Genomic DNA, 17,190 nt, shown 5'->3' on the forward strand with positions numbered 1-17,190 from the left:
GTCTAATTTTTCTTTCAGCCTCTACAAACTTTTGCATTGCTATCAACATATTTTTGGAAATTCTGTCATGTTTCTCCTTTTCCTTTAGTTCTTATTTCTGGCAAGGACTAAACCCCAAAATATCTTTCCTCTGGGACTCTGAAATAACTGTCCCAAAGCAGCTGCCAGAGTGATAGCTGCTCATAAATGAGCGACAATTTTCCAGACCATTTTCATGGCTGAAGTTGAAAGCTTCAACGTTCAGAGAAGTTTGAAGTACAGGTGTGTGGCAGTTGGGGTCTCTTCCTGGACCCTCTCCCGACAACCCACGTGTCTGCCATTTCACTTCCTTTTCTCTCCTCTGTGCCCTACCCCTCCTCTGGCAGTTCTTTTAGTAAAGACAAAAGTCACTACTCTCCTCTCCTCACCCACAACTCCTGCCACCCCATGCTCGCAAGTTCTCAGCCCCTCTGCGTACTCTGTGCAAGCTCCTATACCATTACGGTCCCCCCCCAAACTGGCTTCTTTACCCCCAGGACCAGCTCCCTCAAGTTTGTAGCAATATAGGTGTGTCTTGGAGTTGAAGAGAGGACCAAAGGGTCCCCCATGCCCCATTCCCAAAAGGAGGGGCTTCCTGTCAGAGAAGAAGGTTTGGATGGGGGGATGGGAGAAGGGGAGAGGAAGACGCTGGCAGGCAGGGGTGGGGGGGGGGGCCAGGACAGATGATATCTGTGCTAGTGTCCAGCTGCGAAGCCTAGCTGGCCCTCAGAACCACCTGGGAATTGTTGCAAAAATTAAAATAAACTTTTTTAAAGAAATCACCTTTGTCCAGATTCTTTGAACTGGCTCTCTGGGCAGGGTGCCTGAGTTTTGAACAGCTCCCAAATGACTTCAGAGCTTTCGATTCCGCTAGCTCAGAGGTCACCCTCCCCCGCGCTTCCTCCCCAAACACACCCAAGAGATTCCTTTGCTGTTCTCATATAGCAGATCTCTGGGAGCAGAAAACAGAGTCTAGGAGTTTAGCATTAGAAGGCAAGAGGGCTGAGCAGAGGGGGAAGGCTGATGTTTGGGGGAGGCTGGCCCAGGGAAGCAAGGGGGAGGAGCCGATTCCCCCACTGGGGCAGTACTAATCCCATGTGGAGCCCAGGGGTCACTCCTGGCTCTGCACTCAGGGCTCACTTCTGACTGGGCCAGGTCAGGACCATATGTGGTGCCAGGGATCTAACCAGGGTCAGCTGTGTGCAAGGTAAGTACTCTATGCCCTACGCATTGTACTATCTCTCTGCCCCCTCCCAGACACTTCAAACGCCGTAATGCATCTTTCTTTTCTTGCAGAGTTTGAGAGGGAGACAGCTTCCAGAACTGTCTCCAGTGACTCTGAGGCGCTGAATACAATCTCCAGCCAACCACAGGCAACTTACTCAGTAAGTCCCGTCTCCCCTGGCAGGGCTGGACAGTCGCGGGTAGGATTTTCCCTGCATCTCACAGCTGGAGAGACAGCAGCTGTTGCTCTGATGAGATCCACTCCTGGTCACACAGCCGGCCAGGGCCAGGGGGACGACAACACTACGGTCCCTTTGAGCCTCCAGCTGCTCACCATGTAGTTGAGACGAAATAAGAACCCCTCTTCCCCTCCCCCCCACACCCTGCTCCTGGGCGCATACCTTCACCATCCACACCTTCTCCCTGCCTCAGAACTTAGAGTTCTAAGGAAACCCAGAGGGGTCAAACCCAGCTCCCACCCTCAGTTGTTTAGGCATCTGGAGGGCACCATCCGATTCTTCAGGACAGGGGAGGGTGCTGGGAGCTGGCCTGCCTGCTGTGGACCTCTCTCTGTCTCTCTGTCTCTCTGTCTCTCTCTCTCCCTCTCTCTGCTTTCTCTCCTCTCCTTTCTCTCTCCTCTCTCTTTCCTCTCTGTCCTCTCTCTCCTCTCCTTTCTCTCCCCTTTCTCATCTCCCTCTCTCCTCTCACTCCCTCTCTCCTCTCTCCTTTCTTTCTCTCTCCTCCTTTCTCTCTTTTCTCTCTCCTCTCTCTGTCTCCTTTCTCTCCCCTCTCCTCTTTCTCTCTCCCTCCTCTGCCTCCCCCTCTCTCCTCTCTCCTTTCTTTCTCTCCTCCTTTCTCTCTTTTCTCTCTCCTCTCTCTCCCTCTCTCTAGCTCCATCGCTTGCTCTCCCCCCCCACCCGTGCCCCATGTTTGTTTGGCCATTTAATACAGAGAAGGCCTCCCCGCCTCCATCTTCTCTCTCCCTCCCTTCCCCTCCCCCCAAAAAAAACTGCGTGTACCTGGCAAAGCTCGGTTCACCGCCCATTTGAGCCACCCAGAATCAGGAGCCCAGAGCCTAAGTGCTCTGTGACTGCTTTGCCGGGTCTGGGGAGAGCTGCTGCAGGCTTCCTCTGCCTCGGCTCCCGTGTCCCATCCTTGCCCTCAGAAACGGCAGTGGACAGCGGGACTCTGGCCGCTGTGCCCACCTGAGTGAACTCTGACCTTGAAGGAGCAAGAACCTTTCCTCCGTTCTCTTCTCTCCCCTCTGGTGCCACCCTGGGGCCTCTGATTTAGAGAAGTTTCATTACTTGGAATTTTGGGTGTGTTTCTTTTCTGTTTCCAAAATAAACTGAAACAAAGACCAGAGAAGAGTGAAAGACCTCTAAGATAACAACTCCCCGCCAAACCCCCAGCCCAGGCACAGATCCAGTGTGTGTTAGTTCCGGCTGGTTACCAGCTCTTCCTGACCCTTTTGGGGGCCAGGCATGTTCCCCTCTCACAACCCATTCATGAGGAAATATGAGCACCTCTATATTTAAAGAAAAGTTTGGGGGCTTTTTTTTCAGGGGGGGAGGTGGGTGGGATTCTATTTAGTCGGGTCTCTGAGCCTTATTCAATAGCCAGGGCTCAGGGGCTACTCCCAGCTCAGTGCTCAGCGGTCACTCCCTATGGTGCTCAGAGGACTGTGTGGTCCCCCCATGCTTTGCGCTCCGAGGCATACTCCCAGCCTGCTCTGCTTCTTAATGAAATGAAACCACATAACCTGGGATGTAGGCTGCATTTGCTTTCTAAGCCAAGAGTCAGATGTGGAGACCGAATGTAATATATCTATCTTTAAAACGTATCAGAGTGATCATATATCAAGGTGTGTGTGTTTGTGTAGGTGGGGGTGGGGGTGGGGAAGAAATGCCTGAAGACAGAGCCTTCCACAGGAGGCGGAGGGGACCAGTGTAGAGCGCCCTGCCTGGAACAGTGACAGGACACTGACACTGCAGGGGTTTCTTGCTCAGTTGCACTTGCAGAAACCAGAAAAACATGAAAGGTAGAAAGGGCTCCAGTTCAAAACTCTCACCCATGCTTGGCCCCAGGCAGCACCCCGAGTGGGGCTCCCAGCCCTTTCTGGCCCCACAGAAGTCAGGGATATCCTGCTCCCCACCAGTTGAAACTAGTCAGAAATCACTCTAAGGTACCTGCATTCTAAATCTGTATTATTTGGGGAGGCGGCGGGGATGGTGGTGGTAATAATGGTAAATATTTTTAGAGGGTGTTGGATCACATCTGGCAGTCCTGGGATGCTACTTTCAGTTTTGTGCTCTGGGATCACTCCCTGAGGTGCTGGAGACCAGGGATGCTGGGAATCAAGCTACAGGCAAGAGCCTTAACCCCTGTACTATCTCTCCAGCCCCTAGAAATCTCTGTGTACAAGATAAAAGAGCAGGCAAAGCAGAGAAGTATGAATGGGAGTCATTATAATAAGCAAGATAATAGGGCTGGAGCGATAGCACAGCCTTTTAGATAGACGTTTGCCTTGCATGTGGCCGACCCGGGTTCGAATCCCAGCATCCCATATGGTCCCCTGAGCACGGCCAGGGGTAATTCCTGGGTGCAGAGCCAGGAGTAACCCCTGTGCATGGCCAGGTGTGACCCAAAAAGCAAAATAAAAAAAAAAAAGCAAGATAATAATTAAAGAACCATTACTAGGATTCTTGTCCTAGATCTGCTACTTAGTAATTGATCTGGGCCAAGTCATTTAGTCTCTCTTCACCTGTAAAATGGTGATAATTCTTTACCTTGCCCTTGTCCCAAGGTCGTCCTACAGGTGAGATTATATGAAAGTTTCTTGAAAACTACAAAGTTGAGGGGGCCGAAGCAATAGTACAGTAGGCAGAGCACTTGCCTTGCATGTGGGCAATTCATGTTTGATCCCCAGCACCCTGTACGGTCTCCTGAGCCTGCCAAGAGTGATCCCTGAGCCATGAGTCAGGAGTAAGTCCCTGAGCACTGCAGGGTATGACTCCAAAACAAATAAACAAACCAAACAAAATCCTGTGAAGTTGATTTTCCGCCTGAATAGAATATTCATTCTCTTAAAAAAAAAAAAAGCCAATAGAAATTAAAAACCAGGCACCACAACACCTACGTGGATACCTACAAAATAATAGATACCTAGTAGATAATATTTTCATAGTAAAGCTTGTGGAATCTGGTGGATACAACTATATATTTTTTCTTATAATCTGCCAAACTGTTATTGGAGCTGGAGAGTCGTGTTAAGTCACTTGCATTGCCATAGCCAACTCTGCTTTGATCCCCAGCACTTGGTCACCAGGAATGGCCCATGAGCACGGAGTCAGGAGTAAGCCCTGAGAACCACTGGGTGCTGGCTCAAACCCCTTAAAAAAAAACCTGCTACTGAAAATATGTAAATAGCCTCAGTATATAAAACCAGTTCTCTTGACCTTTGCTAAAATGGGCTTCTACATAGTGATATGCTCTGTTTCAAAGGTCTCTAAAGGGTGCTCTGTTCAGCTCTGAGTGGGTGGTACAAACCTTTAACTAGACCACATAAAAATTACATCCCTTCTCAGTGAACGCAGCCAGCTCCATGATTTGTGCTCAATGACTTCAGAAAAGCTCCAGCTGGCAAGATGTCAAGACTGAAAAACACATTTCCTGGTTCTCTTTCTTGCCCCAATTGGGATGGATCACCCTAATTCTCATCACCCCATTTCCCCAAGCCATTAGCAATGATTGAATCTCTGCCCGTCCCAGTGAGCCTCACACAGATGATTTTAATGCACAGCAGCACCCATAATAGAGAGAACTATGTTGTGAAACTTCAAATTTACTTTTAATTCTGCCTCTGGCAGACCAAATTGAAGCTGCGGGTTTAACTTTACTATGGCTACTTAACACTGGCAATTCAGGCGCCCTCCAGTTTGCTAAAGTTGCCCCCTCCCATTAGCCCCAGCTCCTAGAGGGCACCTTTATTTCTATCCTGACAGCTTTCAGATCACAAAAGGGGTTTGTCTTGATGGTGTGGAAAGGAGAAACAGTGGTAGTATCGGAGGATTTGGGGAGTCTAGGAGAAAGAGGATGGGAGTGCCAAGCATCCTCTACCCTCATCGCATAACTGTGAGCCTGTGCCAAGTCAGGAAGGTGTTCCACCAAACACACAAAAGCAATACAGGCAACAATCACTCATGTTTGAGGAGCCAGCCATAGTATACTGCAAGGTTTCAGAAGACAGATAATGACAGGAGCCAGAGAGATGGTGCAGGGTTAAGGCACTTGCCTTCCGTGCAGCTAATAACCTGATTCCCTATGCTGTCCAGAGTGCTGCTACGAATCACGTGTGTGTGTGTGTGTGTGTGTGTGTGTGTGTGTGTGTGTGTGTGTGTAGGTGTTAGACCACACCTGGTGATTGTCAGGGCTTACTCCTGGCTTTCCATAAAGGAATTAATCCTGGTGGTGCTCAGGGGACCAGATGGGATTGAACCCCAGTCAACCAAGTGCAAGGCAAATACCCGACATTCTGTACTATTCCTCTGGTCCCTGTCACAATCTGTGCACAGAGCCAGGAACAGCCCTACTGGGTATAAGCCCAAACCTCATTCTTGGATGGGTGAGGAATACATACACACACACACACACACACACACACACACACACACACACATATATACATATAAAACACACCCTTGAGCTACTATGATCCATATACCTTCTTCTCTTTTATAGTTTATAGTTAAGGTAATAGGAGATTTGGAAAAAACTAATTTTCCTAAGAGTCTAGAACTATTATTTTAAATAATTTTATTATTATTATTTTGGTTTTTGGACCACCCATAGTGGTCCTGGTTCCGTGTTCAGGGATGACTCCTGGAGGTGCCCAGGGGTGTTGGGGATGGACCTGCATTGGCTACGTGCAAGGCAAGCACCCTACCTGCTGTACTATCTTCCCAACCCACTAGGGCTATTTTATGGCAGATCAAAAATTCCATCTCAAAGTTATCTAATTTTTAACTGTTTGTTCTAAGCCATTGCATTTGATAGCGTTTCATGGCCCAAGTGGGTCAGAAAACCTTTGGAAATGTTCACTGAGTTGGCTCTTGAAGACATGATTTGGATGAGCTAGGATTGAAAGAGAAGAAGGTATAAATCAAGTTGCTGCAGTCTTAGGGAAATATTTTTTTTTACAGATATATATGTATATGTATGTATATATATATATATAAGCACACAAGACTCAACCTTTAACAATATGTTAGTGATCTCTTATAGCAGGGCGTAATGGCCTTGGGTAAAATACAACAATCTTCGTACTCTTTATTCTAAGGAAACTTTTTTGGAGCATTTTCAGCGGTTTTTCCTAAAAAACAATACAAAATAAATTATTTCAGTTCTGCTATGAACAGAAATATGAAATGTGGTGATAGGAAGGTGTAATGATGGTGGGATTGGTGTTCGAATATTAAATGTAATCAAATATTGTGAACTACTTTATAAAAAACAAATCAAGTCACCGGGCTTATGTTTCTAGGCCCAAATTCATTTCTGCCTCTTATATGGAAGAAGTTTACTGACAACTTAATCAATGAATGGGAGAGTGAATGAGTGAAAAACAGCATATACAAAAGCAAGAAGATAATATAAGGATGGAGAGAAGGATCTGGGAAAAGGAAAATGAAGCAGTGGATGGCAATGAGACCATACTGGAGCATAGTAAATGCTCAAATGTGTCAAGGAGTAGAACCAACGTCATCGAAGCCAGGCAGAAGTATTTGCTGGAAGGCTAAAGTTCTAGGGTGAGGAGGAATTTGGAATTAGTTCAATGGTCTGTTATTCCTAAATTCTTAAGGTCAGAGCTATGATTTTTAAGTGTTTATCTGTCTGTGGCAAGAAGCAAAGGCTGGAGGTGGAGGGTCCAGAGACCATGAGCCCAGCAGATGATTGTATCAGTGAAGAAAGCTGAGGGCCTTATTGGGAAGGACCCGGGGCCCTGTTTAGTGAGTGAGGAGAGCGTCATGCACAGACTTGTATCTAACACAGGTAAAAGACTCAGGTGTGCCATCATGTCAGGATTATTTCCAGCAAGCAGAGGACAGCTGAGAAGCCTGCCTGTGCTCATCACAAGCATGCTTAGGTAGATAACTTGGAAATCTTCAGTCCAGCCTCACTCCTTTTACAAATCTTTTGAAAGTACTGGTCGGAGCCAGTGATTGAGAGTGTTTTTAATGATCTGTCTTCGTCCGAGTTGTTTTGTTTTTGTTTTTCAGTAAGTCTTCAAGTGGGAGCAGTTCTTTTGTCAAACTTACACACTTCCTCTTGCTAACCAGAGAGATTAACCATATGGAGCAATTGCTATAGACACTTTTTTCCCAGGTAGCCAACTTGACAGGAACCAAGCCATGTCCTGTTCCTTGTGAAAGAGCCTCCCAGTGGGCTCAGTCCCTTTACAAAGAAATGAGTTCTTTACAAACACACACCTTGAACTTCTAGTAACTGAGACAGCTTTCCTTCTTGTTTTATGCAGAGCTGACACTTAGCTGTTCCTAGTAAATATTCAAAGAACCACTAAAGTGCCGAGTAAGTGTGCCCAGCATTACTTCTCTCACTCTAATTTGATCACATACACTCACAGTGTCTTAAAGAAATGCACATTAAGGGTTTTAGATGTCAGTAGCAGTCTATTATCAAAAGAGGAGTTGAAAATTCAACATACAGATGCCCCTTCATTCACTCAACAAGAACTTGCTGTGCATCTATTGTATACTAGGCACCATTTAAGGCACTTAAAATGGATTTGTCAGCGGGTAGGGTGTTTGCCTTGCACGCGGCCGACCCGGCCGACCCGGGTTCGATCCCCGGCATCCCATATGGTCCCCCAAGCATCGCCAGGAGTAATTCCTAAGTGCAAAGCCAGGAGTAACCCCTGAGCATCGCTGGGTGTGACCCAAAAAGCAAAAAAAAAAAAAAAATGGATTTGTGAACAACACAATCTTGCCTTCTTGAGAGTTACCTTCTAGTAGAAGATAGATAGTTGCACTCGTCCCATTGTTCATCAATTTGCTCAAGCAGGCACCAGTAATGTCTTGTAGGGAACCATTTTATCTTACTGATCTTATCCTGTCACTATTTGTTTATCACTAGCTAACCCCATGCCACACCTAGCAAAGGTTGCCACTGCTAATCTTACTGATCTGTATTTGTTTATTACTAGCTAAAGCTGGTGCCACACCCTGCATTTCTATTGGGGGTCCCGGCATGCATACTATACCACCTCCTCCCAGCAGGGAGGTATAAAATACTGTAACTGCCATAGAATAAATGCCTTTTCTCCCTCCTCCAGGCTCTGCGTCTGTTCATTCAGCTGTGTCCCCTTCTCAGCCCCATGAAGGGTTCTCCCTGCTAAACAGAACAAGACCTCCACATCGACTTCCACAACATCTCCATTGTGAGACTTGTTGTTACTGTTTTTGGCATATTGAATATGCCACAGGTAGCTTGCCAAGGCTCTGTCATGGGGGCGGGATACTGTCAGTAGCTTGCCGGGCTCTCCGAGAGGGATGGAGGAATTGAACCCGGGTCAGCCGCATGTAAGGCAAACGCCCTACCCGCTTGCTATTGCTCCAGTCCCTGGTGACAGCATGCTCAACACTAAGTTTCTTTATAGACTAGACAGCTTACTCATTAAATTACCCAATTATTCAATCACATTTGTAAAACTAGAATCTGATTCTTATAGAAAACAAGTTACAGAAGCACAGTTTTCTCTCCACCTTCATTTTAAACTTGCCAGATGGCTTAACAAACCTGGCTCATTCTTTTGCACAAACACAGCAAAATTGGAGAACTCTCATTTGGGGTACCCCATTACTGAGAAGTCCTAGGGGTTGGCTAAAGACAGGAGACACATTAGGGGCTGGAGCAATGCACAGCGGGTAGGGCGTTTGCCTTGCATGCGGCCAACCCGGGTTCGATTCCCAGCATCCCATATGGTCCCCTGAGCACCGCCAGGGGTGATTCCTGAGTGCAGAGCCAGAAGTAACCCCTGTGTATCGCCAGGTGTGACCCAAAAAGCAAAAGCAAAAAAAAAGACAGGAGACACACCAATAATGGTGTTGATCATATCTGGCACGTCAGAGTTACCCAGGCCTGGCCATAAGGTGTCCCACGATGAACTGGAGGTGCCTCGAGCCTTCAGGTTAAATGATGTGACCTTCAGCCTCATTTTCCACAGAGATGACCCGGCAGAAAGGAGTCTCCCCCATCCTTTCTTCAGGGCTGGGAGTGGTCCTGGTTTCCAGGCTTTTACAAGGCCCAGGCCTAGTCAGTCATTGCAGATTCCCAGATTCCTCATTGTCCATAGCAGAGATAATTTCCAGTCTTTCCTTGAGCAGGCCTGTCACTAGGGTAGCCCTGAGGTTTTTAGGGAACTTAAAACAGTACCTGTTAAATACCTGTTCCTGTCATTTAGACCAATCCCTTGACTGTTTCCCTGGAAGAGGGTTATAGCAAATAATAATAGCAATAACAATGACATAAACAAGTAAATTATCAAGCTGGAGAGTGATATGTACTGTGGAAGAAAGAATATGGAGTTGGGTCCAATATCACAATTGTAAGTGGACAAAGAAGGTGTTATGGAAATAGTGACATTGATCAGAAGCCGTAAGGGGACAACATTAAAACAGTTTGTGTTGCCTCTTAGTTATAGTACTTAAATTTAAAGTCTTCTCTTTGTTTTGCTTTGGACCATACCTGGTGATGCTCAGGGGTTACTTCTTTTTTATCCTTCATAGATATTCATTTTTTTAAATTGAATCACAGCAAAATATTACAAAGTTGTTTATGATGGGATTTCAGTCATATTATGTTCCAACAACCATTCCTTCACTAGTGTACATTTCCCACCACCAATGTCCTCAGTTTCCCTTCTGACCCCCTCCTCTCCTACCTGCCTCTCTATAGCAGGTACTTTTCTTTTTCTCTCTCACTTGTCTTTCTCTCTCTCTCTATTCCTGCATCTCTCTTTCTCTCTCTATCCTCTCCCTGCCTCCTTTTGGGCATCATGGTTTGCAATACAGATACTGAAAGGTTATCATGTACATCCCTTTACCTACTTCAACACTCAGTTCTTGTCCAGAACGAGAATTTCTAACTATTATTGTCATATTAGTCCCTTTTCTATCCTAATTGCCATTTGCCCCACACACACTTTTGTTAAGCTTCCAACTATTAACCAGTCCTCCTGGCCTCTGTTTTTCCTGATCTTGAATATCAGTCTCATACTATTTTTTTTAATCCTTCAAATGAGTGCAGTCATTTTATACCTGTCCCTCTCATTCTGCCTCACTTCAAATTCAGCATGATACTCTGCAGGTTCATCCATTTATAAACAAAATTCAAGACTTTTCCTAACAGCTGCATGGTATTCCATAGTGTAGACGTACCATAGTTTCTTTATTCAATCACCTGTTCTCAGGCACCCGGGTTGTTTCCAGATTCTGGCTGCAATGAACATACAAGTGCAGATGACATTTGTTCTGTGTTTCTTTGGGCCCCCAGGGTATATTCTCAGAAGTAGTATTGCTGGGTCATATGGAAGCTCAATTTCTAGTTTTTTGAGAAATGCCCATATTGTTTTCCAAAAAAAGCTGGTCAGAGGTTATTTCTGCTTCTTTGCTCAAAGGTCATCTCCCAGTGATGCTCAGGAGACCATACTCTGTTGAGAATGGAAACCTGGGTCTCCCACATACAAATCATGAGCTCAACACAGTCAGCTATCTCTCCAGCTTGAGACTTTCTTGAAACATCAAGCTTACAGTAAAATAGAAAAAACAGCATCAACTTATATCTAAATAAGCAGAGGCAATTACCCTCAGACTCATATTTTATACTGGTGGCTTTCAATCACTGTTCCTTGGGTATAGAAAGGTTGAAGAATCCTATTTATACTCTTACATTTTAACAACAAAAGCAATCAGAAAACTTAGTTTTCCAAGGTAGGATATATTAAAATACCAAATCCCAAATACTTTACTTAACACAACAAAGTTCGCTTGTTGAAATTCTCGTTGTGGGCCAGGAGTGTGGCTCAATGCTAAAACACATGCCTTGTAAATATTAGGGACTATAAATATGAGCAACCTTCATGTGTGGCCCTGGTGGGTGGCATCTCACACCGTGCCAATACCCCTAGCACTGAACTGTCAGGTCCACATGGAACTGACCCCCAGACCACCTGAGAAAGTGCCTCCCAAATCTAGGAAATTGACCCTCTGGTCAGCCAGTTAGAAGTTTGGTCTTGAACAAAAGTCATTCAGAGAAAGTTTCCAAGGAAGCTATCAAGATTCCTGAAACACAAGATTGTATCTGAGTTTGTCTCTTATTCTCCGTAGGAACTGAGTTTGTGAGCACTGTTCTGCTGTTCACAGCTACCAAGTGGTTCTTTGCAAAGGCCCATCCCTCAGGCCAGCGTCCCAGGTCTACTTCCTGCCCCAACTCCTCTGGCTGCCCACAGATCACCACTGTTGATCTGCTCCACACTACTCCGCCTTCCCCCATTCTGAGCTTCCAGGACCAGTGTCTGGCTGAAACACTTGAGTACACGCATGAAAGGAACTCAGCTTCTGCTTTGGGGTAATTCAGTAACAGTTGCACTATTCCCACCCTCACTTTTATTTTTAAATTAAAAAATTTTATTTGCATAGAAAAATATAACTAACAAATGATTTTTTAAAAAAAGCTGTGGTGATAAACTGAACTTTGCCAGAGACAGACATCAGGTCCTTCCTATGCTTGGGCATCTCTGATGATGTGCTGTGAGCACTCTCAGAGGATTAAAGTGACCCAAAAAAGTGTCCTTACAAAGACATAGGAGCAAAGTTTAACTGTACTTTGACCTAACAATAAATAATTTATTTCATGCAAAATATTGTAGGCTATTGGTGTACATAATCAGGTTGATGTTGAAATCATTTATTTTCTCCATCATTCCCAGACACTCAACTCCAAAGTCTTACGTCCTGTGAAAGCACAGTAATAAAATAGATGTGTCTTCCACAGGCGGGCTTAGCATATAAATGTTCTCCCTTTGATCTGTTCATTTATTTTATTTCATTTATAGGGACCACACCCAGCAGTGTTGGGGCCAGGGAGGGTCGCCAGGGCCAAATCGGGCAATTCTTGGGATTTATGTGGTACAGGGGATGCAATCTGGCACTCACATAGGTCAAGCATGTTTTCTACCACTCAAGCTACCTCCCCAGCCTTGTTCTATTCATTCTCAAGGCTTCATTTATGACTTCTAAAGTCCACTAGAGTAATCCAGTGTCTCACCAAAACCTCTACCATCTGTCTTACTGTGCCAATAAACTATGACTAGAAGAAGCAGTAAGCCCAAGATCCAACCAGCTGTACTAGAACTTTGACCTCAGTGCCTTGCCAATGCTCTTTGTCCAGGCTAGATGACTAATTGACTGAAGGTAAGATGATTTCTTGCCTTCCAGCTCTGAGCAACCCCCAACTTCCCTTCCTCTCCATCAGCCCTTCCTTTACAGCCTGTGCCTAGCACGGAGGGGAAGGCTGACTGCTGAAAGGTGCAATTCTGGCCATTGTGCCTCCTATGATATTGGGTAGAAAGGTAGAAAGTTTGACCTGTCTTCAACACAGGCTGATACTCAAATATTCAACAACCTATATTACCTTGCAATGTTAAAGACTGCCATAACAACATACTGGCAGGGGACTGGAGCCATGGTACAGAAGGTAGGGCGCTTACCTTGCATGCCGTCAACCCAGGTTTGATCCCTGGCATCCCATATGGTCCTCTGAGTTTGCCTGGAGTGATCCCTGAGCGCAGAGCCAGGAGTCAGCCCTTAGGCACCACCCGGTGTGACTCAAAAATCAAAACAAGAAAACAAAACAAAACAAAACCCCAACATGCTGGCTTGCTGCTGGATCAAGAACCTGGAGGCAGCTAGGAAGATAATCATGTGGAAGCTCTAATGCACCTGAAGAAGCCCCAGAGTACCCCAGTGTGTCCCCCCCAAAACAAACAAAAACCATGGAGGCTCTCCTTCCTTTGGCTCAGATGTTGGGGGAGTTCAGAGAAATTCCAGCACCACCAATTCCCAGCACCCTATATGGCCCACAAACACTGCTAGGAGTAATCCCTGAGCACAGAGCCAAGAGTAAGCCCTGAGTACTACTGGGAGTAAGCCAAAAACAAAACCCAAACAATTAAATTACAAAATTAAGGGAAACTTGTTCAAGGATCTATCACAATTATACAAGAAAGAGAAATCAAAGGAATTCAGATTGGTAAAGAAGTCAAACTATCACTATTTTGCAGATAGCGTGACATATCCTATTGACTCCATAGAAACTCCTTATAAACAATAAAATTATACTGTAACAAAATCAATGCACAGGCATCTGTTTTATTCTTTTAAAAAAAGTTTTGGGGGGTCACACCTGATGATGCTCAGGGAGTACTACACTCAGGAATAAATTTTTCATTCAGGAATTACTCCTGGCAGTGCTCAAGGGACCAGATGGGATGCAAGGGGATTGAACCCAGGTCGGCCATGTGCAAGGTAAGTGCCCTACTCAATATACTATCTCTTCAGCTCATAATTTGTTCTGCTCAATCATTTTAACTTTTAACTTTTTACATTTTTAAACTTTTAATCATTTTAACAGCAGAATATCCTGCCCCCCTCACCAGGCTGTCTTCACCAGGGCCCACTAGGAGGGGAGTGGGTTGAGTTTCCTTTCCTGCCCCAAGCAAAGCCCCAGCAGCCAAAAACCTCCAGAACCCAACCACAGCCATGCTCAAGATCACTCTCCACATGCTCGGATGAGCCTCACCCATGAAGGAACGGACAGAGGAACCTTGGTGTGCGGGACCCGTGACTGAGATTTCCAAGCCTGCTCAGATCAGGACTGGGCCTCCTCCACCCAGATCCCCAGTTTTCCAGTAACTTGGCAGTCAAACCCACAAACTGCCCCCAGAACCATGTAATCTCATTGATGGTCAAGATCCAGAGACTATAAAACCAACCTCTGGGAAGAGAGCGACGCAGTTTTTCCTGGAGCTCTCGACGCCACTCGCAGACATGAGACCTCTTTTTTTCTTCTTTTTTTTCCTCCAAGCCAGAGCCTGGCAAGCTACTCGTGACATATTTGATATGCCAAAAAACAGTAACAACAACGTGATCTTCATGTTCCTGGAATGAGCAGATGCTATTGGGCAACACTAGCATGTGACAGGGACGAATGGAGACATTACTGGTGCCCACTCAAGTAAATCCATGAACAATGGGATGACAGTGATACAGTGATACAGTGATAATCATTTTAACATTTTAACTTTTCATCTTCACTGTTAAATTATACAAGTACAGGAAGAGTAACACTACAAAATAAAATAACACTAAATTTAAAAAATTTTAATAAAATAAATTTTTTAAAAAATAAAGCTTTTTAAAAATCCTGTCTCAATTTGCGTACCACATGTACAGTGTATCTGATTTTATTAGTCATCCAATAAAATGTTCCATCCCTGCACCATTCAGAGCACTGTGGAAAAAACAAAGGCAGTTAGGCATGTCCTCACATTGGACCTTATGTCCTGGTAGAATAGATATGAGCTGCACTTCAATAATCACAATAGAAATTAGATTTTTCTGTGCTTAAGATGGCCCCAGGGCATGGCAAATGACCAAAAAATGGAAAAAGGTGGGGGGGAGGGATCATTTAGGATAGAGGCTCATAGAACACTTTCTTCTATAGAGCTCTTTTCAGCCATGGGTTTTACTTTTATGGTGCTCAGAGAACCAGGTGATGCCAGGGATGGAACCAGCCTCCTGCACTGTGGGTTTTTCTTTATTTTTTTCAATTTTATTTTGTTTGGGGGTGTGGGGACAGGGTAGATCACACCCTGCAGTATTGTGGGGAGAGGGATTTGCACAGGGGCACTCCTGACACTGCTTCAGGGATGAGGCAGTTCCATGGGATGGAACCGAGGGCCTCCCAGAAAGATAGTACAGGAGCTACGGTGTTGGTCTGCATGCAGCAGACTCGGGTTCAGTGCATGTTCAAATAGCTCTTCGATACCAACGTTGGGTTTCAGTGCTTTAATTTTTTTTATATTATTATTGAGCTCTAGTTTATGATAGCCCTGGTGCATTTACTCTATAGTTACAGAAGTACTATAAACAGATATCATGTTCATAGACACAGAAAATGACACTATCATGCTAAAAATCCAATTCATTTTTTTTGTTGTTGTTGTTCACTCCCAGTATATTTGAGGACCATTCCTGGCTCTGAGCACAGAGATAACTCCTGGTAGTGTTCCTGGGAACACGTGCCTGGAACTGGATGAGCCCTCAACCCCAGCCTCCATGAGCAGAACATGCACTCAGCTATTGAACCATCTCTCCAACCTCCAGCTATGGTTTTTAAAGGATGGGAATGATTTGTTGAAAAAGAGATAAGTGGCAGGAATATGAGACTGACACCCAAGGACAGTAGACACAAGGGCAGGGAGATTGCTCCATAGTTGGAAGACTGCCTCATGAGCTGGGGGAGAAGGCAACTGGAATAGAGAAGGGATCACTAAGTCAATGATGGTTGAGGGATCATTTGGGATGGGAGATGTGTGCTAAAAGTAGAAAAAAGGACCAGATGTGATAGCCTCTCAGTATCTGTATTGCAAACCATAATGCCCAAAAGTAGAGAGAGAGTATGGGTGAAATTGTCTGCCATAGAGGCAGGGGGAGGGGGTAGGAAGAAGGGAAGATACTGGAAACATTGGTGGTGGAAAATGTACACTGATGGAAAGATGGGTGTTCGATCATGAAAGTTTTGTACCTATCTCACGGTGATTCAATTTTAAAAAAAGAAAAGAAAAGAAGCTAAATGGGAGGATGAGCATTCCAGACTATAGGGAAAAGACAGAGCAGCAACGTACAGGTCAGAAACAGTAAGAAAGATTAAGGCAGCAGCTGCAGACCTGCCTGGCTGGAGACCACTGGCCCAGGCACAGCCATTAGCACAGATAAGGAATGGTTCCCCCAATAACTATGCCCCAGAGCAGTGCTTGCTGAGGGTTGGGGGCGTGCTTGCTGCAAGCCTTCTCATTTCTGAATTGGCCAGCACTATCCTGTCCCCTGTCTGACCACTGATGCATACTGATGCACAAGCAGGCATTTACAAAGCGACCTAAGGGTCATCTCTTTGCCCAGCTCTGAGAGAAGATCTGGTGATTGGATCTGGCCCTGGGATCATGTCCTGGGAACAGGATATAGCTCCCAGGTGGCCTTGAGGCAGCCCAGCGCCGAGCCTGGCTCTAGTCCAATATGCTCCTGGAGCCAGGAGGGAGGACCAGCGCTGGGTGGTGGGTGCTCCCTGGTTCCTACTAACTCAACTGAGGAAGGAGGTGGAAACATGAGGGCTGACCAAAAGGAGGTGGCAAGTTGGAGTAGGCAGAGAACCCGGGGAGATGTTATTTGAAGAGAATGAGCCACTCAGTCTGTGGTAGACAAAATTGGGAAGAGGACAGAAAAGTTGCTTTTACTATGACCTAAAGTTTGTAAAACTTCCACATACTTTCAGTTCCACATACTTTCAGACAGAAACCAGCTCCTACTCACCAGAACACTTGCCCCTCTACTTGCCCCTTTCTTTATAGTAGGTCAGTAGCAAGTACAATTTCTAGTTACCTACAAATGGGGTACATTGTCTTTCTCTACAAAAACGGAGAAAAATGGAGGTTAGTTGGTTCTAACTGGTTGTCTCAAAAAAAATATTTGTGTCACAAATACAGAAGGGATAGTGAGCTGTCCTCATCGGCTGCTGTGTTTCCTTCCAGCAGCCAACTCCCTGGGTTCTTAATCTTTATCTAACCATCTTCCGATCGCAATCCCGTTTCCTGAG

At 45.4% G+C, this 17,190-nt stretch overlaps 1 long non-coding RNA gene across 1 annotated transcript; it reads left to right on the forward strand.

Annotated features, from left to right (window-relative positions):
* The first annotated feature begins 1,019 nt into the window (after positions 1-1,019).
* LOC129400050 (uncharacterized) lies at positions 1,020-14,618 on the forward strand. The gene is made up of 4 exons (XR_008627391.1): positions 1,020-1,225; positions 1,315-1,403; positions 13,772-13,844; positions 13,951-14,618. It is a non-coding gene; the product is annotated as an uncharacterized LOC129400050 (long non-coding RNA).
* Positions 14,619-17,190: the final 2,572 nt, after the last annotated feature.

The sequence above is a fragment of the Sorex araneus genome, chromosome X, assembly GCF_027595985.1.
Source record: "Sorex araneus isolate mSorAra2 chromosome X, mSorAra2.pri, whole genome shotgun sequence".
In the NCBI taxonomy this organism is placed as follows: domain Eukaryota; kingdom Metazoa; phylum Chordata; class Mammalia; order Eulipotyphla; family Soricidae; genus Sorex; species Sorex araneus.